The following is a 27,675-nucleotide window of genomic DNA, read 5'->3' as shown; positions in this document are numbered from 1 at the left end:
CAGAGGGGAATTAGCTCAAATGGTAGAGCGCTCGCTTTGCATGTGAGAGGCAGCGGGATCGACGCCCGCATTCTCCATTCCCGTTTCTTCTTTGGTGTAAAATGGGTCTTTGCCCTGAAAGTCAATGTCGCAGCATCGTGAAGTCAACGCTGTGCATCCAAATCTTCATGGCAGGAAACACACAATGCCTTGATTCGAAGGAACTGACGTAAAGCAGGATTCCTCCAGAGCGTTACTCCTGCCGATTGTGCTCATAATAAGCAGAGCAAGGGTGCCGAATTCTTACGGGGACACCCTCTGACACAAATGTTGATGACAGAGAACACATATTTCCTCTAAGTTCCTAAAGCTTTCACCACACACCTTTTGTAATCTCCTGCATCTCTGTGACCGCTAGTAGTTTTGACCCATAGTCAGCCACGTCGCATTGCTTGATGTCCAATGTTCACAGCTTCTCATGGGGATTTTCTTTACTCAACAGACACATACGGGAATCCGACAGAAGTGGGGGCATCCAACCACGAAGGGATTCGAACCCTCAATCTTCTGATCCGAAGTCAGACGCCTTGTCCTTTAGGTCACGTGGACAGGGACGAGTACATTTCAACGGGGCTACGTTGGTAGTAGTCTAGAGTAAGAAGGAGCTGGACTTTGGACGTGAAGCTTTCGCCTTCATGGGATACACGTGTGAGACAATGTGGCACTGTTGGTCAACCCATGGCTTGGGAACAGTGGGAGGTTTACATCAACTTTCTTTCCATCTGTAGGCGGCGCAAGGACTTGTGCCTTTACAACAACAGTTCCTGGCCAGTACAGGGATCGAACCTGTGACCTTGGCGTTATTAGCACCACGCTCTAACCAGCTGAGCTAACTGGCCTGCTGCTGCTGAGAGTCCTCTTGAAACCACGTCCCTTATACAAAGACAGGGAAGCAATTGCTTTCGAGTATTTTGCGACCCGTTGGCACCTCTCTCGTAACTGTCTTTAAGAGGGGAATTAGCTCAAATGGTAGAGCGCTCGCTTAGCATGCGAGAGGTAGCGGGATCGATGCCCGCATTCTCCATTACCTTCTTTTCTGTGGAGCCAGAAAAGACAGCATCCACTGCTTTTTGTTTGGAGGCTGATGTCCCACAATCACGCCATTACAAAAGGATATTGTGTTGTGTCACCACGATACTTTCTTGATGAGGAACATAACTATGCCTGACCTTCTGGAGGACATTTACCTTCTGTTCTCAGGCAGCTTTTGCCTTTTCATAATCATCTGGTTGAAAACTTTGAATGCTCACAGTTGGTGAACCTAACTCTACGCTTTAGTCCTCTGAGCCCACGGGCGTGGCCAAGAACGTCTCAGGAAAATACTGCACGAGACATACAGTATGTCAATGGGGAAAACCAGTCACTAACTTCAATGGAAATCTGAATACTGAATACGTGAATACTTCCCCAGGTGGCACCTCCAGAGGGGAATTAGCTCAAATGGTAGAGCGCTCGCTTTGCATGTGAGAGGCAGCGGGATCGACGCCCGCATTCTCCATTCCCGTTTCTTCTTTGGTGTAAAATGGGTCTTTGCCCTGAAAGTCAATGTCGCAGCATCGTGAAGTCAACGCTGTGCATCCAAATCTTCATGGCAGGAAACACACAATGCCTTGATTCGAAGGAACTGACGTAAAGCAGGATTCCTCCAGAGCGTTACTCCTGCCGATTGTGCTCATAATAAGCAGAGCAAGGGTGCCGAATTCTTACGGGGACACCCTCTGACACAAATGTTGATGACAGAGAACACATATTTCCTCTAAGTTCCTAAAGCTTTCACCACACACCTTTTGTAATCTCCTGCATCTCTGTGACCGCTAGTAGTTTTGACCCATAGTCAGCCACGTCGCATTGCTTGATGTCCAATGTTCACAGCCTCTCATGGGGATTTTCTTTACTCAACAGACACATACGGGAATCCGACTGAAGTGGGGGCATCCAACCACGAAGGGATTCGAACCCTCAATCTTCTGATCCGAAGTCAGACGCCTTGTCCTTTAGGCCACGTGGTCACGTGGACAGGGACGAGTACATTTCAACGGGGCTACGTAGTAGTCTAGAGTAAGAAGGAGCTGGACTTTGGACGTGAAGCTTTCGCCTTCATGGGATACACGTGTGAGACAATGTGGCACTGTTGGTCAACCCATGGCTTGGGAACAGTGGGAGGTTTACATCAACTTTCTTTCCATCTGTAGGCGGCGCAAGGACTTGTGCCTTTACAACAACAGTTCCTGGCCAGTACAGGGATCGAACCTGTGACCTTGGCGTTATTAGCACCACGCTCTAACCAGCTGAGCTAACTGGCCTGCTGCTGCTGAGAGTCCTCTTACAACCACGTCCCTTATACAAAGACAGGGAAGCAATTGCTTTCGAGTATTTTGCGACCCGTTGGCACCTCTCTCGTAACTGTCTTTAAGAGGGGAATTAGCTCAAATGGTAGAGCGCTCGCTTAGCATGCGAGAGGTAGCGGGATCGATGCCCGCATTCTCCATTACCTTCTTTTCTGTGGAGCCAGAAAAGACAGCATCCACTGCTTTTTGTTTGGAGGCTGATGTCCCACAATCACGCCATTACAAAAGGATATTGTGTTGTGTCACCACGATACTTTCTTGATGAGGAACATAACTATGCCTGACCTTCTGGAGGACATTTACCTTCTGTTCTCAGGCAGCTTTTGCCTTTTCATAATCATCTGGTTGAAAACTTTGAATGCTCACAGTTGGTGAACCTAACTCTACGCTTTAGTCCTCTGAGCCCACGGGCGTGGCCAAGAACTTCTCAGGAAAATACTGCACGAGACATACAGTATGTCAATGGGGAAAACCAGTCACTAACTTCATTGGAAATCTGAATACTGAATACGTGAATACTTCCCCAGGTGGCACCTCCAGAGGGGAATTAGCTCAAATGGTAGAGCGCTCGCTTTGCATGTGAGAGGCAGCGGGATCGACGCCCGCATTCTCCATTCCCGTTTCTTCTTTGGTGTAAAATGGGTCTTTGCCCTGAAAGTCAATGTCGCAGCATCGTGATGTCAACGCTGTGCATCCAAATCTTCATGGCAGGAAACACACAATGCCTTGATTCGAAGGAACTGACGTAAAGCAGGATTCCTCCAGAGCGTTACTCCTGCCGATTGTGCTCATAATAAGCAGAGCAAGGGTGCCGAATTCTTACGGGGACACCCTCTGACACAAATGTTGATGACAGAGAACACATATTTCCTCTAAGTTCCTAAAGCTTTCACCACACACCTTTTGTAATCTCCTGCATCTCTGTGACCGCTAGTAGTTTTGACCCATAGTCAGCCACGTCGCATTGCTTGATGTCCAATGTTCACAGCTTCTCATGGGGATTTTCTTTACTCAACAGACACATACGGGAATCCGACAGAAGTGGGGGCATCCAACCACGAAGGGATTCGAACCCTCAATCTTCTGATCCGAAGTCAGACGCCTTGTCCTTTAGGCCACGTGGTCACGTGGACAGGGACGAGTACATTTCAACGGGGCTACGTTGGTAGTAGTCTAGAGTAAGAAGGAGCTGGACTTTGGACGTGAAGCTTTCGCCTTCATGGGATACACGTGTGAGACAATGTGGCGCTGTTGGTCAACCCATGGCTTGGGAACAGTGGGAGGTTTACATCAACTTTCTTTCCATCTGTAGGCGGCGCAAGGACTTGTGCCTTTACAACAACAGTTCCTGGCCAGTACAGGGATCGAACCTGTGACCTTGGCGTTATTAGCACCACGCTCTAACCAGCTGAGCTAACTGGCCTGCTGCTGCTGAGAGTCCTCTTACAACCACGTCCCTTATACAAAGACAGGGAAGCAATTGCTTTCGAGTATTTTGCGACCCGTTGGCACCTCTCTCGTAACTGTCTTTAAGAGGGGAATTAGCTCAAATGGTAGAGCGCTCGCTTAGCATGCGAGAGGTAGCGGGATCGATGCCCGCATTCTCCATTACCTTCTTTTCTGTGGAGCCAGAAAAGACAGCATCCACTGCTTTTTGTTTGGAGGCTGATGTCCCACAATCACGCCATTACAAAAGGATATTGTGTTGTGTCACCACGATACTTTCTTGATGAGGAACATAACTATGCCTGACCTTCTGGAGGACATTTACCTTTTGTTCTCAGGCAGCTTTTGCCTTTTCATAATCATCTGGTTGAAAACTTTGAATGCTCACAGTTGGTGAACCTAACTCTACGCTTTAGTCCTCTGAGCCCACGGGCGTGGCCAAGAACGTCTCAGGAAAATACTGCACGAGACATACAGTATGTCAATGGGGAAAACCAGTCACTAACTTCATTGGAAATCTGAATACTGAATACGTGAATACTTCCCCAGGTGGCACCTCCAGAGGGGAATTAGCTCAAATGGTAGAGCGCTCGCTTTGCATGTGAGAGGCAGCGGGATCGACGCCCGCATTCTCCATTCCCGTTTCTTCTTTGGTGTAAAATGGGTCTTTGCCCTGAAAGTCAATGTCGCAGCATCGTGATGTCAACGCTGTGCATCCAAATCTTCATGGCAGGAAACACACAATGCCTTGATTCGAAGGAACTGACGTAAAGCAGGATTCCTCCAGAGCGTTACTCCTGCCGATTGTGCTCATAATAAGCAGAGCAAGGGTGCCGAATTCTTACGGGGACACCCTCTGACACAAATGTTGATGACAGAGAACACATATTTCCTCTAAGTTCCTAAAGCTTTCACCACACACCTTTTGTAATCTCCTGCATCTCTGTGACCGCTAGTAGTTTTGACCCATAGTCAGCCACGTCGCATTGCTTGATGTCCAATGTTCACAGCCTCTCATGGGGATTTTCTTTACTCAACAGACACATACGGGAATCCGACAGAAGTGGGGGCATCCAACCACGAAGGGATTCGAACCCTCAATCTTCTGATCCGAAGTCAGACGCCTTGTCCTTTAGGCCACGTGGTCACGTGGACAGGGACGAGTTCATTTCAACGGGGCTACGTTGGTAGTAGTCTAGAGTAAGAAGGAGCTGGACTTTGGACGTGAAGCTTTCGCCTTCATGGGATACACGTGTGAGACAATGTGGCACTGTTGGTCAACCCATGGCTTGGGAACAGTGGGAGGTTTATATCAACTTTCTTTCCATCTGTAGGCGGCGCAAGGACTTGTGCCTTTACAACAACAGTTCCTGGCCAGTACAGGGATCGAACCTGTGACCTTGGCGTTATTAGCACCACGCTCTAACCAGCTGAGCTAACTGGCCTGCTGCTGCTGAGAGTCCTCTTACAACCACGTCCCTTATACAAAGACAGGGAAGCAATTGCTTTCGAGTATTTTGCGACCCGTTGGCACCTCTCTCGTAACTGTCTTTAAGAGGGGAATTAGCTCAAATGGTAGAGCGCTCGCTTAGCATGCGAGAGGTAGCGGGATCGATGCCCGCATTCTCCATTACCTTCTTTTCTGTGGAGCCAGAAAAGACAGCATCCACTGCTTTTTGTTTGGAGGCTGATGTCCCACAATCACGCCATTACAAAAGGATATTGTGTTGTGTCACCACGATACTTTCTTGATGAGGAACATAACTATGCCTGACCTTCTGGAGGACATTTACCTTTTGTTCTCAGGCAGCTTTTGCCTTTTCATAATCATCTGGTTGAAAACTTTGAATGCTCACAGTTGGTGAACCTAACTCTACGCTTTAGTCCTCTGAGCCCACGGGCGTGGCCAAGAACGTCTCAGGAAAATACTGCACGAGACATACAGTATGTCAATGGGGAAAACCAGTCACTAACTTCATTGGAAATCTGAATACTGAATACGTGAATACTTCCCCAGGTGGCACCTCCAGAGGGGAATTAGCTCAAATGGTAGAGCGCTCGCTTTGCATGTGAGAGGCAGCGGGATCGACGCCCGCATTCTCCATTCCCGTTTCTTCTTTGGTGTAAAATGGGTCTTTGCCCTGAAAGTCAATGTCGCAGCATCGTGATGTCAACGCTGTGCATCCAAATCTTCATGGCAGGAAACACACAATGCCTTGATTCGAAGGAACTGACGTAAAGCAGGATTCCTCCAGAGCGTTACTCCTGCCGATTGTGCTCATAATAAGCAGAGCAAGGGTGCCGAATTCTTACGGGGACACCCTCTGACACAAATGTTGATGACAGAGAACACATATTTCCTCTAAGTTCCTAAAGCTTTCACCACACACCTTTTGTAATCTCCTGCATCTCTGTGACCGCTAGTAGTTTTGACCCATAGTCAGCCACGTCGCATTGCTTGATGTCCAATGTTCACAGCCTCTCATGGGGATTTTCTTTACTCAACAGACACATACGGGAATCCGACAGAAGTGGGGGCATCCAACCACGAAGGGATTCGAACCCTCAATCTTCTGATCCGAAGTCAGACGCCTTGTCCTTTAGGCCACGTGGTCACGTGGACAGGGACGAGTTCATTTCAACGGGGCTACGTTGGTAGTAGTCTAGAGTAAGAAGGAGCTGGACTTTGGACGTGAAGCTTTCGCCTTCATGGGATACACGTGTGAGACAATGTGGCACTGTTGGTCAACCCATGGCTTGGGAACAGTGGGAGGTTTATATCAACTTTCTTTCCATCTGTAGGCGGCGCAAGGACTTGTGCCTTTACAACAACAGTTCCTGGCCAGTACAGGGATCGAACCTGTGACCTTGGCGTTATTAGCACCACGCTCTAACCAGCTGAGCTAACTGGCCTGCTGCTGCTGAGAGTCCTCTTACAACCACGTCCCTTATACAAAGACAGGGAAGCAATTGCTTTCGAGTATTTTGCGACCCGTTGGCACCTCTCTCGTAACTGTCTTTAAGAGGGGAATTAGCTCAAATGGTAGAGCGCTCGCTTAGCATGCGAGAGGTAGCGGGATCGATGCCCGCATTCTCCATTACCTTCTTTTCTGTGGAGCCAGAAAAGACAGCATCCACTGCTTTTTGTTTGGAGGCTGATGTCCCACAATCACGCCATTACAAAAGGATATTGTGTTGTGTCACCACGATACTTTCTTGATGAGGAACATAACTATGCCTGACCTTCTGGAGGACATTTACCTTCTGTTCTCAGGCAGCTTTTGCCTTTTCATAATCATCCGGTTGAAAACTTTGAATGCTCACAGTTGGTGAACCTAACTCTGCGCTTTAGTCCTCTGAGCCCACGGGCGTGGCCAAGAACTTCTCAGGAAAATACTGCACGAGACATACAGTATGTCAATGGGGAAAACCAGTCACTAACTTCATTGGAAATCTTCAGCACCTGGTGAATACTTCCCCAGGTGGCACCTCCAGAGGGGAATTAGCTCAAATGGTAGAGCGCTCGCTTTGCATGTGAGAGGCAGCGGGATCGACGCCCGCATTCTCCATTCCCGTTTCTTCTTTGGTGTAAAATGGGTCTTTGCCCTGAAAGTCAGTGTCGCAGCATCGTGAAGTCAACGCTGTGCATCCAAATCTTCATGGCAGGAAACACACAATGCCTTGATTCGAAGGAACTGACGTAAAGCAGGATTCCTCCAGAGCGTTACTCCTGCCGATTGTGCTCATAATAAGCAGAGCAAGGGTGCCGAATTCTTACGTGGACACCCTCTGACACAAATGTTGATGACAGAGAACACATATTTCCTCTAAGTTCCTAAAGCTTTCACCACACACCTTGTGTAATTTCTTTGTGCTTAAAAATTTTTAAAATATTTGTACAAAATAAATATTTGTGAAAAACCCACTATTTGTGCTTTGCTGAATAATGTATTTGTATTCGGGCACACACCTACTTGTATTACAAAATGAAAAGAAAGCTGGACATATACAAAAAAATTTGGACATTTTAAGTTTATCGATAACTTTTAAATAATTGTTGATGAGGTTATCTACCAATACTGAAGAACTGTCAGTGTTAGGAGTTGGAACATTCTCGAAGCTGGAAATGGATCTAAACTGTGCCTTTTTGTGTTCACTTTTGTAGTTTTATATTCAGGCTCTGACATTTATTCTTTCATATTATCACTTTTATTTGACCTTCCTTGATTTTTATAATAATACTCATTTACTTTTGTAATTATTTGTATCAATACACCTAGCAGTATTTTGTCTGTCCTGTTTGTCTTGTCCTGCCTGTCTAAGGGTCCCCACATACATATAAAAAGCACACATATAGTATTGATTGTCATTCTGTGGGGGTGGGTATAGGAAAGGGCGCTGTCCTTACAGTGACCCAACCCCACCTCCGTCGAAGAGAACACTTTTCCAAATCTAGAGAAGGGTTATAATGTACTGTATTGCACTGTATTGTATTATAAAATGTCTTTTGCACAGTCCAAAAAAAACCCCCCAAAATACTATTATATATATAAAAAAAGAAACCCCTTGCCACAGTCTTGTACTGTAGTAACAATGCCAAAATAAATGTGGCACAGTTTCAGGATGTGCAGAGCAAAATGAACCCAGTACATTAATATCATTCTTAAATCTTTTAAGAAAATCACAGGGTAGAGTGCTGAGCTCAACTGGGGGGTCATGGACTGCAGTATTTTTTTTTTCAAACTTTATTAAACAAATCACATATTACAAAACAACATACAACTTAAAACCAAGGGATATAAACGTGAACAACAGACCAATAATACACATAAGAAAATAAAAGGAGCAAAGGGAGCAACATAAATTATAATAATCTTTTAAAAGAAATATGCAGTGCATTTCTTGTCTTCCTTGTGGTTTTCCCTCTGCAATTTGAAAGCAAATGTTTGAACTCACTGTTCAAACATTTGCTTTCATAGTACATAGTACATACATAGTATTCCCACCCCACCCATGCTCCACCTGGAATCACTTTTTAAGAACTCTGGTAAATTTGGATATGTCATTTTATTTCTCAAACGGACTTCTTGTAAAATAAAGTGTGGCTGAATGAAAAAAGACTTATTTGTTTTTTGCACCCCTCTAACATTTAAAGTGATCATTTTGAAGTTATAAGGGGGTGATTAGATCTAACTTATATGTGAACAGACCTTATTTGGCTGCAAAATAACATTAACTTAGTAAAAGGGGGGAAAAGAAACTCAAAGAACAAGCAGTCAGCTGTCCACATCAGTTGGTAAAAGACTCATGCATCAAACTGGTCCTTGGCTTGCTTCTCAGTCTTTGAGGCAGGGGGGTCTTGAGGGGAAAGAGAGAGAATAGGTTGTGTTAGGGATGTCTTTCTTCAGTACTCTCCCAGTCTGGAACCTCCTGGCCGTGAGGAGCAGCTGGGACACCACTGGGAGGGATGACCAAGCTGGTCCTGGGCCGTTGGGGAGTGTCGTCAGCAGGCTTGTTCTCCTCTAGCAGGGGGCTGTATTGTTACCAGGAGGTAGCTGCTCTGAAGTCGTAGCATGGGGTGAAGTGATGGGACTGATAGCGTTCCTCTTTTTTGTTCCACTTTGTTTGTGTCTCGTCACCAGCTTCTATCCATCTTGCTGAATGTTTGTTTTGTGGCTTTCTCTGTTAACTGCCTCACACTCGTCACTGCTGGCTAGCGTGCCAGTGGAGGTAGTTGCCTCGGTCTCCTCTGTAGCTCTGGAGGTATTCTCTATCTGAGTATCTGTTTCAATAACAAGACCACATGAGAAGATAAAGTACATCACAAACAGTAGATGAGTAGTCTGAATACTTCTTCCACCACTGCCTGAAATCCACATTTGGCCAGCAGACAATCAACAACTTTCCATCTTTCAAAACCTTACCAATGTGAATATCACCTACCTGGTTTCTCATAACAGTCGTCAATCTCACTGCACTCATAGAAGAAACTCCCCTCTCCTCACCAAATTTAATTTAAGGAGTTTTAGTACGAACTTAAACTCCAAAACCTCTTTAGATCTCTCCTCGTTTCCTCCTCAATTACCTGAACTACTCTTGATTTTCTTCGAACTGGCTCCAGTAAGCTCATTCCCTCTTTTCTTCCTCATTCTGTCTCTACTTTTGCTTACCTGCATGCTGTCATCATTATCACATACTGTATTTCAGAGTACTCCGGTACATTCACATAGTTGTGCCAACTTGACATTGCTGTCTTCAGCTCACTGGGATTCCCCATAATTGATCCTTTCTTTCAGGGCCATCTCTCAGATCTCACTGACTGTTTTGTTGCAAACCTGTAACCATGTCTTAATAACTGATTCCATGCTGGCTAGTTTACTTCAACCTCCTTCATAAACAGCCTGTTATGGTGGCTGATGAGGATCAAAGTTGAAAGCCAAAAGGATTATACAGTGTTTTGTTATGGACTTGTAAAATTAAAAGTTTTCCATCTGTAACTCTAACTCTTGACTTTGGACTTTTACAACCCAGGAGCACACTTGCATACTCTAGTACTGAAGAACATGGACTTACAGCACCTTTCACAGGAACTGACAGCTTGTCTTGCTTTGGAGAGCTAAACTTATATTGTCAAAAGGAAAGATGGGAACTTTGCTAGTTTATGGAGCCCTTATGTAGTTTTTGGAAACTCACAATTTTGAAATGGACTGAACACTCTGTACTGCACTGTGCAAAAGTTTTAGGCGCTTAAGATGTGTAGATTCTTATATATCCTAATGCAACACCATCAGGGAGGCATCTGATCAGTCGGTCCCATTTATTTGGTCTGAAAGAGATCAGGCTTTTTCAGTCAGGGGGTCTCAGATCTGGAACCACGTCCCTGAAGATCTGAAGCCTGCAGAAGCAGTGACATCTTTTAAATCACATTTTAAAACTGATCTTTGTAAAAAAGTCTTTTATTAATTTTAGCCTGCAGTCTTGTGTTTCCAGTTCCACTATGTTTTATGTGGTTTATTTGTTTATTTTACTGATTTATCTTATTTTATTATGTTTGAGGTATTTTATACTCTGTATCTTTATTTGCTGAATTTTATTTAATTGTGATGCAAATTTGTTTTAATTCAGTTTTTCCTACAGAAAGCACTTTGTAACGCTGTTTTAAAATGTGTTATATAAATAAAGTTTATATATTATAAATTGATAATTGAGTCATACAACACAGAGCGCCTCATTTCATTCCTTAATGACCTCGACTCATGGCAAATGAGGAAAGGTGTAAAGAGAGGACATAAGAAAGACATCAGATGTGTTTATAAATCTCTGTAACATACAGTAGCTTTACTTACTAAAGTAAGTGTAAAATTAATTGATGAATATTTAAAAGTTCTGATAAGCTCTGTACTTTGTGGTGTTTTGCAAATTAAAACTGTTGCGAGCAATTTTTAAATAATCTAAAGTGTTCAAACCATTGGAAGAACTGAATATTAACTTAAACTTAATTACAGACATGTTTAATAGTTTAAGGAGGGTGTGCATGTGGTTGCCTCATGCAGTCCTGCCTGATTCTACCTGACTCGCTGATTGGTGGCACTGTGACTCAATTTGCATAACATGACAGACCTCCGACCACCGAGGAGATTTTAACTCAGGAGACATTCCTTCACCTGGTTTTTAGGCGACGTTTTAAGACCGACAGCGGCTTTCAGTAAGTTAATTTACTTGTTTTATCATTTCTTTACCGTGAAAAACGCCTCTAGTGTCACTAAAACCAAACTTATATGGCGCAGTTTTTCTGTTGCGTAACCAATTAAGGTGACGATTAACGGCGCAGCTCGGTGTTGGTGCCCTGCGGCCTCCCGGGGAAGATTCGGGTATCTGTTAAGCTTCAAAACGTTTAAAAACTCTCCTCCTTTCATCATATAGGCGGTAAAACGTGTTCAAATGAATCAAATGAAGGGAAACTTTTTTATAAACGCAGTTTCATGTGGTGGCTGTTGGCCTGCTCAACGAGCCTAATTATACTCCTGTTGTGAGGCCTAAAGGTGGAGGCTACCATGCAGGAATTGTCGGTCAAAGTTGTAGTAAATGTTTTTCACAGTAGCAAGAGTAAAGTCACTCTGCTCTGCATGTGTGTGTGTGTGTGTGTGTGTGTCGGTCAAACAGACACACGAACAGCAGAGGAGCATCTTGTAGTAGAGGAGAGAGACGGAGAAACACTTAATCAAATGTAACATATCGATATAACCCGAACACAGCAAAATAATACGAAAATAATAATTACAGGCAGAAGGTGGGGTCTCTGCAGATAAATACACTGTCACACACTTCTAGCGGCTCAGAAGTGATGTTTGAGAGGGATTACTTGTGTATTAGTCTATAAATTTTTTAGTATAATCCTGCGTAGTAAACCCTTAAATCTTTTCAAGTTCAGTTTGTTTGAAGAAGGCTTGACTCGACACACAGGCTACCCTAAAGTCACTTTTAGTTTAATTAAGAGAAACCTATTAATTAAAGATACATTCAATAAGATGGGACTATTTTTTAGAGGAATGTTAAGACACATCCCTGTTTTTAGATAACAAGAATTTATTTATTCATTAAGTCGTTGGGTTTAATACTGTGATGCAGTAGACTGTCGAGTGCAGTTCGCTGTATTCTCCACTAGAGGGAGCCGGAACTCCGGTAGTTAATATATATATATTGTTAAAAACATTATTTTGTCCATCAGATATCAGACTCTAATCTGATTTACGGTTTGTTTTCTCTTTTACAATTCCGATGGGATTGCATTTGTTTTTTTTAATATAAGTATAAATTTAGTTACATCTGTCTTTCTGGCGATAATTGTATTGCTCTCTCGTTCTTACTTCCTATTGGACTAAACTGTATCACGTGACCCAGCAGCGACCCAAACCATCAGTGAGCCTGACGGTGCAGAGGACCACTCCTCTACCTCAGACATTATTGCGGTATCGCTTCTCGGCCTTTTGGCTAAGATCAAGTGTAGTATCTGTTCTTATCAGTTTAATATCTGATACGTCCCCTACCCGGGGACCATATATTAAATTGATTTTTGGAACAGGGAGATGGAATAGGGGCTTGCTCCGTCCACTCCGCGCATCGACCTGGTATTGCAGTACTTCCAGGAACGGTGCACCCCCCTCTCTATGTTAAATATAAAGAAATTCAGAACTTAATAGTAAAGTCTCGTTTTGTAACAAGTGAGCTTGCTACGTTAAGCAATTACTTAAATACATACGTGACTGTGGTCTAACTTTTCTACAATATTTATAATCCTTATTTTTAGAGCAGGAGGCTGCAAATTGACAAATGTAAGAAAATGTTGATTTATTCTCAGTAGATCCCAAAACTGTTTGAATCTGTTAGTTTAGATTCGCTGCACTGTAGTTCTGAAATTAGATATCAGTTCAGTCTGATTATTAGATTAGCTCATTCACATAAAAGTGAAAGTCCTCACTGCTGCATTTCTGCTGGTTTCACAGCCTGCTGTTGCCTGATATATCAGAAGGAAGCTAAAAAAACTGAATACATGTACTTAATTTTATGTTCTGAATTTTTTATTCTTGCTGTTAGTGGTGGAAGAAGTATTCAAATCCTTTACTTAAGTGAAAGTACCGATACAGCAATGTAAAATTACTCCATTACAGCTAAAAGTCCTGCATGAAAAATCCTACTCAAGTAAAAGTACATAAGTATTATGAGCTTGATGTAATTAAAGTATTGCAGTAAAAGTACATAAGTATTATGAGCTTGATGTAGTTAAAGTATTGCAGTAAAAGTAGTGGTTTGGTCCCTCTGATTGATATATTATTATATATGACATCATTAGATTATTAATACTGAAGCATCAGTGTTAGAGCAGCATGTTACTGTTGTAGCTGCTGGAGGTGGAGCTAGTTTGAACTACTTTATATACAGTTAGCTAGTTTAGTCCAGTGGTTCCCAACCTAGGGGTCGGGCCCCTCTAAAGGGTCACCAGATAAACCTGAGGGGTCGTGAGATGATTAATGGGAGAGGAAAGAAGAAAAAACAACGTTCTGATACACAAATCTGTTTCAGTTTTTGAACTTTTTCTCTAATCTTTGATTTTTGCTGACATATTGGATTATTTGAACATTTATTAAAATGAAAGCATGTGAGAAGTTTAGAGGGAAAAAAATCACTATTTGGTGGAGCTGTTAACAACTCATAGACATGTGAAATGTGACCCCGACTACACACTGCTTTTTGTAAGATGTCAAAAGCCAAAAAGGTTGGAAACCACTGGTTTCATCTTTAACAATGTGTTGTATTTTAAAAGCTTGTTATATTATCCATTGTCAAATCTTCATCTGAAAAGTAACTAAAGCTGTCAAATAACTGTAGTGGAGTAGAAAGTACAATATTTCCCTCTGAAATGTAGTGGAGTGGAAGTATAAAGTAGCATCACATGGAAATACTCAAGTAAAGTACAAGTACGTCAAATTGTACTTAGGTACAGAGCTTGAGTAAAAGTATTTAGTTACTTTACATCAGGCTGTTTTTTAATCTGTGTGTCTGTGGTTCAATATGCTATTTGTTAAACAGCGTAGTTCACACTCCAGAGCAGTAGGTGGCAGTAGCAGGGATGTCTGTTGCCCACCACCAGTGAACAAAGAAACAGGAAGTGGTTGTAATTTGAGGGAAAAAAACGTGTGTTTTGTGTTTTTATTCTTTTCTCTGAGTTTCAAATGTGGATCAAACAACTTTTAATTGCAGTATGTTTTAGCTTTGGCTCATCTGAACTTTCTGTTGGATTGTTACTCATTTGTTGGAGGTAAAATTGATAAAATGGGTGATTTTAGGTCAGCTGTTGATTTTCAAATACTGCAATGCATCATGGGAACACCAGTCTGTACTTAAGTAAAATATAAATAGTAAAGTAAATAATCTTTATTAGCCTTAGTACAAGTACTAATAGATTAATAGCCTAATAGTAGTAGTACCTATAGCCTGTGGTTTTGATGATGTATTGATTGTCAGCACCATCAGTCAGCATGGTACGTCTGTGAAAGACTTCCCTGGCTCTGATGTGTACAACTCATACTTACCTGGCAGGGGAGATACCATGATCAAGAAGGTGGTTCACCCAGGGCGAGGCTCAGCCATTGCACTCCGGTTGTGCTGACCCCTGCGAATTCCCCAAATGTGGGAATCTCGACTGCATAATTTCTGGTAGTGGGGGACTGCGTTCGCGCTCTCCCCTGATAATATGTCCAAAAGGAAATCTATGACTTAATCCTTAAATAGCACAATTTAATTCAATGAATAAATAGTAGGTCCGTCCCTGTTGGCATAAAGCCTCTGTGTGTGCTTTTACAGCATCCAGGCATTTCAGATTCAGAGGCGTGATGGAGATCAGACTGATCAGAGCTGTAAACTCTGCCATGAGGGAGCACAAAGACGTTACTAGGACAAAGGGAAGACATTTCTTTTCTTTTGATAACATTAAAAGTTAAGTTAGACTTTTCTGTCGGCTTCCCGACTCATTTTAAAAAAGACGAGAGAGAGAGTGAGCTAGAGAGTGAATGAAGAGAGGGAGCGCTGGTAGTGAGGAAGCAGCTGAATCAGATCAATAAAACGTTATATTCTAATTGTTTCACAGCGGTCACGTTCTAAAGCACAAACACGCCCAAACACCTCCGAATCAACACTGCAGCTGGAGCAAAGACTCTCACACACTGAGCTGAAATTAAAAGAGTGCACATAAATTTGGTAAATAACATAAATAAAGACAGTCTCTACTGCGTCATTTATGGTCACTGTCTCGCTGCTTCTCTGCTCTTCCTCAACGCGAGCAGGGCTGAGCCCTCTGCGTGTGCAGCACAGCAGAGGAGAGACAGACAGCGGTGGAGAGTTGACAACAACAAAACTTATGTTACTGTAAATGCAATAAAAGCTCTGTGAGTAAAAAGCCAAGAAGAGTAATTTATGTAATCAATGTAATCTGTGCAAAAGATGGACAGACTCCAAATGACGAAAAAATATTGCCATGAAGAGTGTGATTTGTGTCACAACGATATAAACGAGCTTAACATGAAACGATAAGACATTTTCCATTGCACAACCCTAGTAGTCTGTATATAAAGCAACTGTATTATAGCATAGCCGTAATTTCGATATTGATCATGATAAAGGCTGAAATACTGGCTTCCTTAACATGAATGGCATCCACTCTTCCGGTGCCTACATCCTTCCTTTCACCCTTAAGGAGAGCCCTCTTTCAATTAATTTGGGATCCTAACAAGAAAGGGTTTGGAGAGACATTAAAAAGAGGGGAAAGTGTTGATGAACACAAAAAACATTGTCACTCACAAGTTTGGGATGCCTTTCAACCCACTATGAGGTTAATACATTTCCATTAGTAACACGGCTAACTAATCAACACACAAAACAATCTGTACTTCTAAATAAGATGTTAGTATTTCAAGTTTTCCAGTACTGTGTGTTTCCCTCCTTCAGGCCAATATGAGTAAGTACGTACGTAACAATATTTAAATACGATAAATTGTTTTGGGCATCACACAACCCCTCCGAAAGGAGTTGTTTCATGGAATTTGAACCATTTGGTCTGATAACATTTGGAAAGTCTAGAAGAGCCACACAATTAAGGGCCAAACGGCCAGCGCAGGAATATTGCGCCCGACATGAGATTTAAAAACTCTGTATACTGTGAAATACGGAGAGATTTAGTAAGTAATACTTTCTTACTTACGGTTTTGGTCAGGCGCGGAGCTGCACGCTACGCTGACAGGCTTGTAGCAGTCACCCATTCGTGGGACTTGCTGTCATTTCCCTGTTTTCCGGATTCGTATAGCTGAATGTCGAAATCCCTCTGGGTTGATCAGAGGGTTATTTAGATCACCTGTTGTGCAGGGTGTGGGTACTGGCTCCCAAATAGTAATTGAGAGCAGCTGGGTGCATTTCCGTCTTGGCCAATCAGGATGTGGCAACACCCTCTTTCTGGGGTTAAGGAGAGTAGAGAAACTGCACACCCAGCTCACTCTGATCTTTCCTCAACTTGCTGTAGATCTCATCAGCCAGAAAGAAACTCTAGTCTATTCAGGCCCTTTTGAGTCTTCTTTCCTGTCTTTTGCATTTCTGATTTGAGGGTACTTTTGTGCATTTTGTGGCCTAGCTTGAGGGAATACTAAGAAAATAAACATTTTAACCCAGTTACCTGCATTTTGGTAGATCTTAGTGCTGTTCATGCAAGTTTTATTTGCCTCACAATAACCTGCAGGCTTTATTTTGTTATCTTGTTTATTTGTTATACTTTAATATCAAAGAGACATTTTTTCATTAATATAGAAAAGGCATGAGGCAAGGGTGTCAAACACGATGTTACACAGAGTTCCCAGCGTTAACGCACTGCCCCCATTCAAATGGATGGGAGGGCTGCATTTTTTCACGCACTGCTGGTTTTGGTCTGAACGCGGCCTAAGAAATCTGTGATCTGCCCCAGTGGTGAAGGTGGCTGGGGGATGGGTGAAATTGTGGTGCCCTATGGGGTCTTCTTTTAGTTGGACTCAGAACTGTTTTTTCTTAGTCCAGATACTCAAAATGTCTTTTATTTCTTTCACTACAGGCAAAACTGTCATGTATCTGCTGAGGAAGTTACGAATTCTCTCCTCACTCACCCAGGGGTTGAGTGAGGTCACAATGCCAGGATTATTCCGGCACAGCGACGACACATTAAAGGACTTCAGGACTGAGCTAGCTTGCTGCACAACTAGCTTACATACTTCCTCCATGCGGGTGCTAGTGGTAAACGTTATATCATAATAGCCGTTAGCTATGTTCTGCTGCAAACAAAGGAGGTCTTCAGGTTTCAACCTTTGCATGTTGAAAATCACTGTTCTTCCAAATGAAACTCTAGTCATGGAAGGCTGTTTCTTTTTTACTTACTCATATAGAAAAAAAAAGCAGATGTCATTGTTTGATATGTTTTATTTATTATTGTTAAGTGACACAAAGATTGAAGGATTTGTTGGAGCATTTTACTCTTTAGGGCTTCTCGTAGAACATTTTAATTGCCTTTTGATATAGGAAGTCCTTGAGAGGAAGCCCATTAATAGACAGCGGCATGCAGGCTGCTAGATACTCTCCTTGCAGTCTGTTCCTTATGTCTGTCTTCACCTATAAGCAGAGGAAGTATAATAGGAGAACGTGGAGAGACAAAGAGTATTATAAATCACATATTCAATTGCTCTTACTCTATTCATGGTGGAAAAGTCCCTCTAAAAATTCACAGAAAAAAACAGGCACCATGAGCGCAATGGCTGCTATTTGGCTGAGGCATGGGTAAAGCTGGCCCCACTCATCATTTTGGGCAGCTTACTCATGATAGACTGCTGATCCATGTCCTAAAATACATGCATGAACAGCAATTGTGGTGTGAGATTAGTTCAAATGCTTCCCAACCTTCCACCTAGATTGAAAAAATGTGTTTATAATGTGTGTAATCAGTCAGTCAGACCTTGAATGCTCCAATTAACACATGATGTTTGAAAGAGGCCCACTCTTGCAGCACAGTGCCCTCTGGTTCCTGGAGGAACTGCTTTGCCAGCTTCTTCAGTCTAGCAACATTTCTCTCCTCATTCACTCTTGTGACTTGAGGTCCCAGCACACTGAAAGCTCCCAGAATGCTGAGATCTTGAAACTTGCAGGCCAGGTTATCCCGCAGACCATCAATGTAGGCACCCATGATCTGATTTTAAGGCAATGAATTTACCCACACATTAACATAAGTCTTTAAAGCAATTGAAATCTGAATATTGAACCTTGCCCAGAGTTGCTCTCCAGTCGTCCTTCCCTGTCTTTGTTCTTTTCCTTTCTTCTCCCTCTCCTCTTCATCCCTGATGCTGAAGGCACCAAGACCTCTGGGGTCATCTAGGTCCTGGTGTGCATTGTAATTTGTAAAAACATATAAATAGAAACATAAAACTTTTGCTTCCAAATACAAAATGAATCTTGATGATTGAATAATCTTACCTTTTTCCAGCATGGCATGGGATTTAACACTGTGCCTAATGGTTTTGACTTGTCATGTGTCTGTCTGAACAGTCCAGGCGGTAAACCATAAGCCCTCTTCAATAAATGGGCACTTTGACACTCCCCTCATGCCTATGTTGCTAACTTTGGAGCTAACCCCCTTTACTTTTCCAGCATTTGGGGAAACAATAGACGTGACTTTTTAGCATTTATTAACTGACACACTGTAGTCTGTACTGTACATTTACTGCCAGACTGACAACTTACCGCTAACCTTTTTCTCTGCTCCGCTCGCATCCACCGTCACTTCTCTGCCCCTCGCTCTTTCCCACTCGCTACGCAAACATACTCCTTAACGGAGCCACGCTACCAGTGGTTTCCCAGGCAATGACAGAGGTTGACTCACGTACCGGAACAGTGCTGCACAGAGATTCCCAAACGCTATCAATTTCCGAAAGAATGGATATTCATTCAGATATCAAATATTAAAAAATATTTTTTTGGCCGGGTGGGGGTTCTCGTTGTGTCATTGTGGGGAAACACAGATTCAGTAAACGTTCAGTAAACGTTGAGTACAGTTAGACCCAGCAGTCTCCATTAGGTTGGGCGAGTTCAGCTATCTGCAGGGAACATTTAGTAAAGAGAAGACTGTCTGATGTTCTGTGTCCTTTAGTTTGCAAATCCCTGAATCTCTTTATTAAGTCATTGTGTTTCATACTGTGATTCAGTTGACTGTAGGGTGCAGTTCGCGTATTCTCCACTAGAGGGAGCTGGAACTCCGTTAATTAATATATATTGTTAAAAACATTATTTTGTCCATCAGATATCAGACTCTAATCTGACTTACAGTTTATTTTCCCTTTTTAAGAACTCAGATGGGATTGTGTTTATTTAAAATATAAAATAAGTTACATTTGTCTTTTTGGCAATAATTGGATTGATCTCTCGTTCTTAATTCCTATTGGACTAGACTGTGTCATGTGACCCAGCAGAGACCCAAACCATCAGTGAGACTATCGGTGCAGAGGACCACTCCTCTACCTCAGACCCAATTGCAGTATCGCTTCTCGGCCTTTTGGCTAAGATCAAGTGTAGTATCTGTTCTTATCAGTTTAATATCTGATATGTCCCCTACCCGGGGACCATATATTAAATTGATTTTTGGAACAAGGAGATGGAATAGGGGCTTGCTCCGTCCACTCCACGCATCGACCTGGTATTGCAGCACTTCTAGGAACGGTGCACCCCTCTCTCTATGTTGAATATAAACAAACTTAATGCTTTGTAATTAAACTGTTTTAACTTTGCTTGTTATTATAGTGTCTGATTAAGCAATTATTGCAACACATTACATAGGTATTACTACACTTCATTGATTGTGGTCTAACTTTTCTACAGTGTTTATAATCCTTATTTTTAGAGCAGGAAGCTGCAAAGTCGTGATATACATGCCCAGTATTAAATTAACAGAATAAGCAACTGTTGAGTGAAAACATCAAGAAAACGTTGATTTATTCTCAGTAGATCCCAAAACTGCTTCACTGCACGATAGTTTCAAAATTAGATGTCAGTTCAGTCCGATTATTAGCTTAAATCATTCACTAAAAATTGAAAATCCTCATTGCTGCATTTCTGCTGGTTTCACAGCCTGCTGTTCCCTGATATATCAGAAGGAAGCTAGAAACACTGAATACATGTGTACTTAATTAAGTACACAATAATTAATAAGTATTTACACTCCACCCAGAGCCCCCATTTACCCACGCTCTGGAGAATTTGGATATGTCATTTTCGTTTCTCAAGTGGTTTTCTTGGAGAAGGCAAACAACAAAATTAAGTGTGGCTAAATGAGAAAATACTGTTTTTCTCTTACTTGCTTTTTGAAAACCTCTAACATTCAGAGTGATAATAGTAGCAGGAATGTTTGTTGCCCACCACCAGTGAACAAAGAAACAGGAAGTGGTTGTAATGTGAGGGAAAAATGTGTTTTATGTTTTTATTATTTTCTCTGAATTTCAAATGTGGATCAAACAACTTTTGATTCCAGTATGATTTAGCTTTGGCTCATCTGAACTTTCTGTTGGGTTGTTACTCATTTGTTGGAGGTAAAGTTGATAAAAATGAGTGATTTTAGGTCAGCTGTTGATATGGAAATACAGCAATGCATCGTGGGAACACCAGTCCTTACTTCTCAAGTAAAATGTAAATAATCTTTGTTAGCCTTAGTACAAAAGTGCTCCCTCTGTATTGCCTTCCTGCAGATCCACAGCCTCTTATAGCCTGTGGTTTTGATGATGTATTGATTGTCAGCACCATCAGTCAGCATGGTATGTCTGTGAAAGACTTCCCTGGCTGTGATGTGTACAACTCATACTTACCTGGCAGGGGAGATACCATGATCAAGAAGGTGGTTCACCCAGGGCGAGGCTCAGCCATTGCACTCCGGTTGTGCTGACCCCTGCGAATTCCCCAAATGTGGGAATCTCGACTGCATAATTTCTGGTGGTGGGGGACTGCGTTCGCGCTCTCCCCTGATAATATGTAAAAGAGAAAATCTATCACTGTTAGTAGTTTGTAGAGCTGAATGATATACCCAAAATGTCATATCCCAATCCTGAAATAGCACATTTTAATTTTAGGTCTCCGTGTGTGCTTTTACAGCATCCAGGCGTGATGGAGATCAGACTGATCAGAGCTGTGAACTCTGCCATGAGGGAGCACAAAGATGTTACTAGAACAAAGGGAGGACATTTCTTTTCTTTTGATAACATTAAAAGTTAAGTTAGACTTTTCTGTCGGCTTCCCGACTCATTTTAAAAAAGACGAGAGAAAGAGAGAGAGTGAGCTAGAGAGTGAATGAAGAGAGGGAGCGCTGGTAGTGAGGGAGCAGCTGAATCAGATCAATAAAACGTTATATTCTAATTGTTTCACAACGGTCACGTTCTAAAGCACAAACACGCCCAAACACCTCCGAATCAACACTGCAGCTGGAGCAAAGACTCTTACACACTGAGCTGAAATTAAAAGAGTGCACATATATTTGGTAAATAACATAAATAAAGACAGTCTCTACTGCGTTTTGTTGTCTTTTACGGTCACTGTCTCGCTGCTTCTGCTCTTCCTCAACGCGAGCAGGGCTGGAGCCTCCGTGTGTGCAGCACAGCAGAGGAGAGACAGACAGCGGTGGAGAGTTGACGACAACTAAACTTGTTATGTCACAGTAAGTGCAATAAAAGCTCCGCGAGTAAAAAGCCAAGAAGAGTAATTTATCAATGTAATCCGCGCAAAAGATGGACAGACTCCAAATGATGAAGAAATATTGCCGTAAAGAGTTTAATTTGTGTCACAATGATATAAACGAGCTTAACACAAAACGATAGACATTTTTCTCTCGTCACATAATATATATCGTCATATCGCACAACCCTAGTAGTCTGTATATAAAACAACTGTATTATAGCATAGCAGTAATTTCAATATTGATTGTGATAAAGGCTGAAATACTGGCTTCCTTAACATGAATGGCATCCACTCTTCAGGTGCCTACATCCTTCCTTTCACCCTTAAGGAGAATCTTCTTTCAATTCATTTGGGGTCCTAACAAGAAAGGGTTTGGAGAGACATTAAAAAGAGGGGAAAATATTGATGAACACAAAAAACATTGTCACACATGTTTGGGATGCTTTTCAACCCGCTATGAGGTTAATACATTTCCATTAGTAACACGGCTAACTAATCAACACACAAAACAATCTGGACTTCTAAATAAGATGTTAGTATTTCAAGTTTTCCAGTACTGTGTGTTTCCCTCCTTCAGGCCAATATGAGTAATTACGTACGTAACATTTTTTAAATACGATAAATTGTTTTGGGCGTCACATAACCCCTCCGAAAGGAGTTGTTTCACGGAATTTGATCCATTTGGTCTGATAACATTTGGAAAGTCTAGAAGAGCCACACGATTAAGGGCCAAAGGCCAGCACAGGAATATTGTGCAGGACATGCGATTTAAAAGATTTATCTTGTGATGATAGGCTCAATCAGCCCTGTGGGAACTTGTTTGGCAAGGGCTTGAATGTAATGGACATTCATTTATATGTAAAAGTTCTGCACTGCAGGTTAAAGTAAGTAAATACTTTCTTACTTACGGTTTTGGTTGGGTGTGGAGCTGCACTCTACGTTAACAGGCTTGTAGCAGTCACCCATTCGTGGGACTTGCTGTCATTTCCCTGTTTTCCGGATTCGTATAGCTGAATGTCGAAATCCCTCTGGGTTGATCGGAGGGTTATTTAGATCACCTGTTGTGCAGGGTGTGGGTACTGGCTCCCAAATAGTAATTGAGAGCAGCTGGGTGCATTTCCGTCTTGGCCAATCAGGATGTGGCAACACCCTCTTTCTGGGGTTAAGGAGAGTAGAGAAACTGCACACCCAGCTCACTCTGATCTTTCCTCAACTTGCTGTAGATCTCATCAGCCAGAAAGAAACTCTAGTCTATTCAGGCCCCTTTGAGTCTTCTTTCCTGTCTTTTGCATTTCTGATTTGAGGGTACTTTTGTGCATTTTGTGGCCTAGCTTGAGGGAATACTAAGAAAATAAACATTTCAACCCAGTTACCTGCATTTTGGTAGATCTTAGTGCTGTTCATGCAAGTTTTATTTGCTTCACGATAACCTGCAGGGTTTATTTTGTTATCTTGTTTATTTGTTATACTTAAATATCAAAGAGACATTTTTTCATTAATATCGAAAAGGCATGAGGCAAGGGTGTCAAACACAATGTTACACAGAGTTCCCAGCGTTAACGCACTGCCCCCATTCAAATGGATGGGAGGGCTGCATTTTTTCACGCACTGCTGGTTTTGGTCTGAACGCGGCCTAAGAAATCCGCGATCTGACCCAATGGTGAAGGTGGCTGGTGGATGGGTGAAATTGTTGTGCCCTATGGGGTCTTCTTTTAGTTGGACTCAGAACTGTTTTTTCCTAGTCCAGATACCCAAAATGTCTTTTATTTCTTTCACCACAGGCAAAACTGTCATGTATCTGCTGAGGAAGTTACGAATTCTCTCCTCACTCACCCAGGGGTTGAGTGAGGTCACAATGCCAGGATTATTCCGGCACAGCGACGACACATTAAAGGACTTCAGGACTGAGCTAGCTTGCTGCACAACTAGCTTACATACTTCCTCCATGCGGGTGCTAGTGGTAAACGTTACATCATAATAGCCGTTAGCTATGTTCTGCTGCAAACAAAGGAGGTCTTCAGGTTTCAACCTTTGCATGTTGAAAATCACTGTTCTTCCAAATGAAACTCTAGTCATGGAAGGCTGTTTCTTTTTTACTTACTCATATAGAAAAAAAAAGCAGATGTCATTGTTTGATATGTTTTATTTATTATTGTTAAGTGACACAAAGATTGAAGGATTTGTTGGAGCATTTTACTCTTTAGGGCTTCTCGTAGAACATTTTAATTGCCTTTTGATATAGGAAGTACTTGACAGGAAGCCCATAATAGACAGCGGCATGCAGGCTGCTAGATACTCTCCTTGCAGTCTGTTCCTCATGTCTGTCTTCACCTGCAAGCAGAGGAAATATAATGAGAGAACGTGGAGAGACAAAGAGTATTATAAATCACATATTCAATTGCTCTTACTCTATTCATGGTGGAAAAGTCCCTCTAAAAATTCACAGAAAAAACAGGCACCATGAGCGCAATGGCTGCTATTTGGCTGAGGCATGGGTAAAGCTGGCCCCACTCATCATTTTGGGCAGCTTACTCATGATAGACTGCTGATCCATGTCCTAAAATACATGCATGAACAGCAATTGTGGTGTGAGATTAGTTCACATGCTTCCCAACCTTCCACCTAGATTGAAAAAACGTGTTTATAATGTGTGTAATCAGTCAGTCAGACCTTGAATGCTCCAATTAACACATGATGTTTGAAAGAGGCCCACTCTTGCAGCACAGTGCCCTCTGGTTCCTGGAGGAACTGCTTTGCCAGCGTCTTCAGTCTAGCAACATTTCTCTCCTCATTCACTCTTGTGACTTGAGGTCCCAGCACACTGAAAGCTCCCAGAATGCTGAGATCTTGAAACTTGCAGGCCAGGTTATCCCGCAGACCATCAATGTAGGCACCCATGATCTGATTTTAAGGCAATGAATTTACCCACACATTAACATAAGTCTTTAAAGCAATTGAAATCTGAATATTGAACCTTGCCCAGAGTTGCTCTCCAGTCGTCCTTCCCTGTCTTTGTTCTTTTCCTTTCTTCTCCCTCTCCTCTTCATCCCTGATGCTGAAGGCACCAAGACCTCTGGGGTCATCTAGGTCCTGGTGTGCATTGTAATTTGTAAAAACATATAAATAGAAACATAAAACTTTTGCTTCCAAATACAAAATGAATCTTGATGATTGAATAATCTTACCTTTTTCCAGCATGGCATGGGATTTAACACTGTGCCTAATGGTTTTGACTTGTCATGTGTCTGTCTGAACAGTCCAGGCGGTAAACCATAAGCCCTCTTCAATAAATGGGCACTTTGACACTCCCCTCATGCCTATGTTGCTAACTTTGGAGCTAACCCCCTTTACTTTTCCAGCATTTGGGGAAACAATAGACGTGACTTTTTAGCATTTATTAACTGACACACTGTAGTCTGTACTGTACATTTACTGCCAGACTGACAACTTACCGCTAACCTTTTCCTCTGCTCCGCTCGCATCCACCGTCACTTCTCTGCCCCTCGCTCTTTCCCACTTGCTACGCAAACATACTCCTTAACGGAGCCACGCTACCAGTGGTTTCCCAGGCAATGACAGAGGTTGACTCACGTACCGGAACAGCGCTGCACAGAGATTCCCAAACGCTATCAATATCCGAAAGAATGGATATTCATTCAGATATCAAATATTAAAAAATATTTTTTTGGCCGGGTGGGGGTTCTCGTTGTGTCATTGTGGGGAAACACAGATTCAGTAAACGTTCAGTAAACGTTGAGTACAGTTAGACCCAGCAGTCTCCATTAGGTTGGGCGAGTTCAAAGTTGTGAAAACAACGGGGGCGTTTTGAATACACCCCCGTTGTTTTCACAGGTAATTTGTTAGTCTGTCCCTCCTGCCGCAAGAAATAATGGGTTACTCCTGGAAAGCTGTTGATGTAGCACTTTTCTCCTTATGAAAATAACACAGACATTATTTTACCAAATAATCGACCAGTCGACCAGCAGACTACAGCCCTAGTTAATTTACCTGTTTTATCCTTTCTTTACCATGAAAAATGCCTCTAGTGTCGCGAAACTTGTGTGGTGCAGTTTTCCCGTTACGTAACCAATTAAGGTGACAATATAAAGGACACAGCCTGGTGTTGGTGCCCTGTCACTGTCACACACTTCTAGTTGCTCATAGTAGGTGATGATTAAGAAGGATTACTTTAGTATGAGGCTATACATTGTTTTTTTTAGTGTAATCCTGTATAGTATACCTTTAAATCTTTTGTTTGAAGAAGGCTTAACTCGACACACAAGCTGTCATTCATACAGATTTTATTTCATTTACAAATGACAAAGGAAGTTGCCTCAAATTTGGAGCTCAGAGCAGTTTGTTCAGCAGCTTCTGAACATGCTTACTGCCCTGAAGTCACTTTTAGTTTCATTGAGAGAAACCTGTTGATTAAAGATACATTCGATAAAATGGGACTATTTTTAGAAGAATGTTAAGACAAATATAATAGATCTATAGTAATTATTTAATATGATATCTTAGTATAGGTCTACTACTAATAATAAGTCTGTATGAATGCTCAGAGTATATTATAACTAAGTATTATTGGTGAAGGGACTACCTGTTAGGTGTTGAGTTACTGTAAACTGGACAGTTAACTGACTATCTGCAGGGAACATTTAGTAAAGAGAAGACTGTCTGATGTTCTGTGTCCTTTAGTTTGCAAATCCCTGAATCTCTTTATTAAGTCGTTGTGTTTCATACTGTGATTCAGTTGACTGTAGGGTGCAGTTCGCGTATTCTCCACTAGAGGGAGCTGGAACTCCGTTAATTAATATATATTGTTAAAAACATTATTTTGTCCATCAGATATCAGACTCTAATCTGACTTACAGTTTATTTTCCCTTTTTAAGAACTCAGATGGGATTGTGTTTATTTAAAATATAAAATAAGTTACATTTGTCTTTTTGGCAATAATTGGATTGATCTCTCGTTCTTAATTCCTATTGGACTAGACTGTGTCATGTGACCCAGCAGAGACCCAAACCATCAGTGAGACTATCGGTGCAGAGGACCACTCCTCTACCTCAGACCCAATTGCAGTATCGCTTCTCGGCCTTTTGGCTAAGATCAAGTGTAGTATCTGTTCTTATCAGTTTAATATCTGATATGTCCCCTACCCGGGGACCATATATTAAATTGATTTTTGGAACAAGGAGATGGAATAGGGGCTTGCTCCGTCCACTCCACGCATCGACCTGGTATTGCAGTACTTCTAGGAACGGTGCACCCCCCTCTCTATGTTGAATATAAACAAACTTAATGCTTTGTAATTAAACTGTTTTAACTTCGCTTGTTATTATAGTGTCTGATTAAGCAATTATTGCAACACATTACATAGGTATTACTACACTTCATTGATTGTGGTCTAACTTTTCTACAGTGTTTATAATCCTTATTTTTAGAGCAGGAAGCTGCAAAGTAGTGATATACATGCCCAGTATTAAATTAACAGAATAAGCAACTGTTGAGTGAAAACATCAAGAAAACGTTGATTTATTCTCAGTAGATCCCAAAACTGCTTCACTG

At 42.0% G+C, this 27,675-nt stretch overlaps 19 non-coding genes across 19 annotated transcripts; 10 read left to right on the top strand and 9 right to left on the bottom strand.

The window, feature by feature from the left end:
* Positions 1-804: 804 nt before the first annotated feature.
* Positions 805-878, bottom strand: trnai-aau (transfer RNA isoleucine (anticodon AAU)). Its single transcript has one exon. It is a non-coding gene; the product is annotated as a tRNA-Ile (tRNA).
* Positions 879-990: 112 nt separating this feature from the next.
* On the top strand, positions 991-1,063 carry trnaa-agc (transfer RNA alanine (anticodon AGC)). The gene has a single exon. It is a non-coding gene; the product is annotated as a tRNA-Ala (tRNA).
* A 912-nt stretch (positions 1,064-1,975) lies between these two features.
* On the bottom strand, positions 1,976-2,048 carry trnar-ucg (transfer RNA arginine (anticodon UCG)). The gene has a single exon. It is a non-coding gene; the product is annotated as a tRNA-Arg (tRNA).
* Positions 2,049-2,268: 220 nt separating this feature from the next.
* On the bottom strand, positions 2,269-2,342 carry trnai-aau (transfer RNA isoleucine (anticodon AAU)). Its single transcript has one exon. It is a non-coding gene; the product is annotated as a tRNA-Ile (tRNA).
* Positions 2,343-2,454: 112 nt separating this feature from the next.
* On the top strand, positions 2,455-2,527 carry trnaa-agc (transfer RNA alanine (anticodon AGC)). Its single transcript has one exon. It is a non-coding gene; the product is annotated as a tRNA-Ala (tRNA).
* A 912-nt stretch (positions 2,528-3,439) lies between these two features.
* Positions 3,440-3,512, bottom strand: trnar-ucg (transfer RNA arginine (anticodon UCG)). Its single transcript has one exon. It is a non-coding gene; the product is annotated as a tRNA-Arg (tRNA).
* Positions 3,513-3,736: 224 nt separating this feature from the next.
* On the bottom strand, positions 3,737-3,810 carry trnai-aau (transfer RNA isoleucine (anticodon AAU)). The gene has a single exon. It is a non-coding gene; the product is annotated as a tRNA-Ile (tRNA).
* A 112-nt stretch (positions 3,811-3,922) lies between these two features.
* Positions 3,923-3,995, top strand: trnaa-agc (transfer RNA alanine (anticodon AGC)). The gene has a single exon. It is a non-coding gene; the product is annotated as a tRNA-Ala (tRNA).
* Positions 3,996-4,907: 912 nt separating this feature from the next.
* trnar-ucg (transfer RNA arginine (anticodon UCG)) lies at positions 4,908-4,980 on the bottom strand. The gene has a single exon. It is a non-coding gene; the product is annotated as a tRNA-Arg (tRNA).
* A 224-nt stretch (positions 4,981-5,204) lies between these two features.
* On the bottom strand, positions 5,205-5,278 carry trnai-aau (transfer RNA isoleucine (anticodon AAU)). The gene has a single exon. It is a non-coding gene; the product is annotated as a tRNA-Ile (tRNA).
* Positions 5,279-5,390: 112 nt separating this feature from the next.
* Positions 5,391-5,463, top strand: trnaa-agc (transfer RNA alanine (anticodon AGC)). Its single transcript has one exon. It is a non-coding gene; the product is annotated as a tRNA-Ala (tRNA).
* Positions 5,464-6,375: 912 nt separating this feature from the next.
* Positions 6,376-6,448, bottom strand: trnar-ucg (transfer RNA arginine (anticodon UCG)). Its single transcript has one exon. It is a non-coding gene; the product is annotated as a tRNA-Arg (tRNA).
* Positions 6,449-6,672: 224 nt separating this feature from the next.
* Positions 6,673-6,746, bottom strand: trnai-aau (transfer RNA isoleucine (anticodon AAU)). The gene has a single exon. It is a non-coding gene; the product is annotated as a tRNA-Ile (tRNA).
* Positions 6,747-6,858: 112 nt separating this feature from the next.
* Positions 6,859-6,931, top strand: trnaa-agc (transfer RNA alanine (anticodon AGC)). The gene has a single exon. It is a non-coding gene; the product is annotated as a tRNA-Ala (tRNA).
* A 5,873-nt stretch (positions 6,932-12,804) lies between these two features.
* Positions 12,805-12,995, top strand: LOC137186917 (U2 spliceosomal RNA). The gene has a single exon (XR_010929133.1). It is a non-coding gene; the product is annotated as a U2 spliceosomal RNA (small nuclear RNA).
* Positions 12,996-14,915: 1,920 nt separating this feature from the next.
* LOC137186906 (U1 spliceosomal RNA) lies at positions 14,916-15,079 on the top strand. Its single transcript, XR_010929122.1, has one exon. It is a non-coding gene; the product is annotated as a U1 spliceosomal RNA (small nuclear RNA).
* Positions 15,080-19,925: 4,846 nt separating this feature from the next.
* On the top strand, positions 19,926-20,116 carry LOC137186922 (U2 spliceosomal RNA). Its single transcript, XR_010929137.1, has one exon. It is a non-coding gene; the product is annotated as a U2 spliceosomal RNA (small nuclear RNA).
* Positions 20,117-21,236: 1,120 nt separating this feature from the next.
* LOC137186913 (U1 spliceosomal RNA) lies at positions 21,237-21,400 on the top strand. Its single transcript, XR_010929129.1, has one exon. It is a non-coding gene; the product is annotated as a U1 spliceosomal RNA (small nuclear RNA).
* A 5,790-nt stretch (positions 21,401-27,190) lies between these two features.
* LOC137186921 (U2 spliceosomal RNA) lies at positions 27,191-27,381 on the top strand. Its single transcript, XR_010929136.1, has one exon. It is a non-coding gene; the product is annotated as a U2 spliceosomal RNA (small nuclear RNA).
* The last annotated feature ends 294 nt before the right edge of the window (positions 27,382-27,675 follow it).

This window comes from Thunnus thynnus, chromosome 7 (assembly GCF_963924715.1).
Source record: "Thunnus thynnus chromosome 7, fThuThy2.1, whole genome shotgun sequence".
Classification (NCBI taxonomy): Eukaryota; Metazoa; Chordata; class Actinopteri; order Scombriformes; family Scombridae; genus Thunnus; species Thunnus thynnus.
Note: the sequence above shows the minus strand (reverse complement) of the source record. Positions and strands in the feature narration are given on the sequence as shown.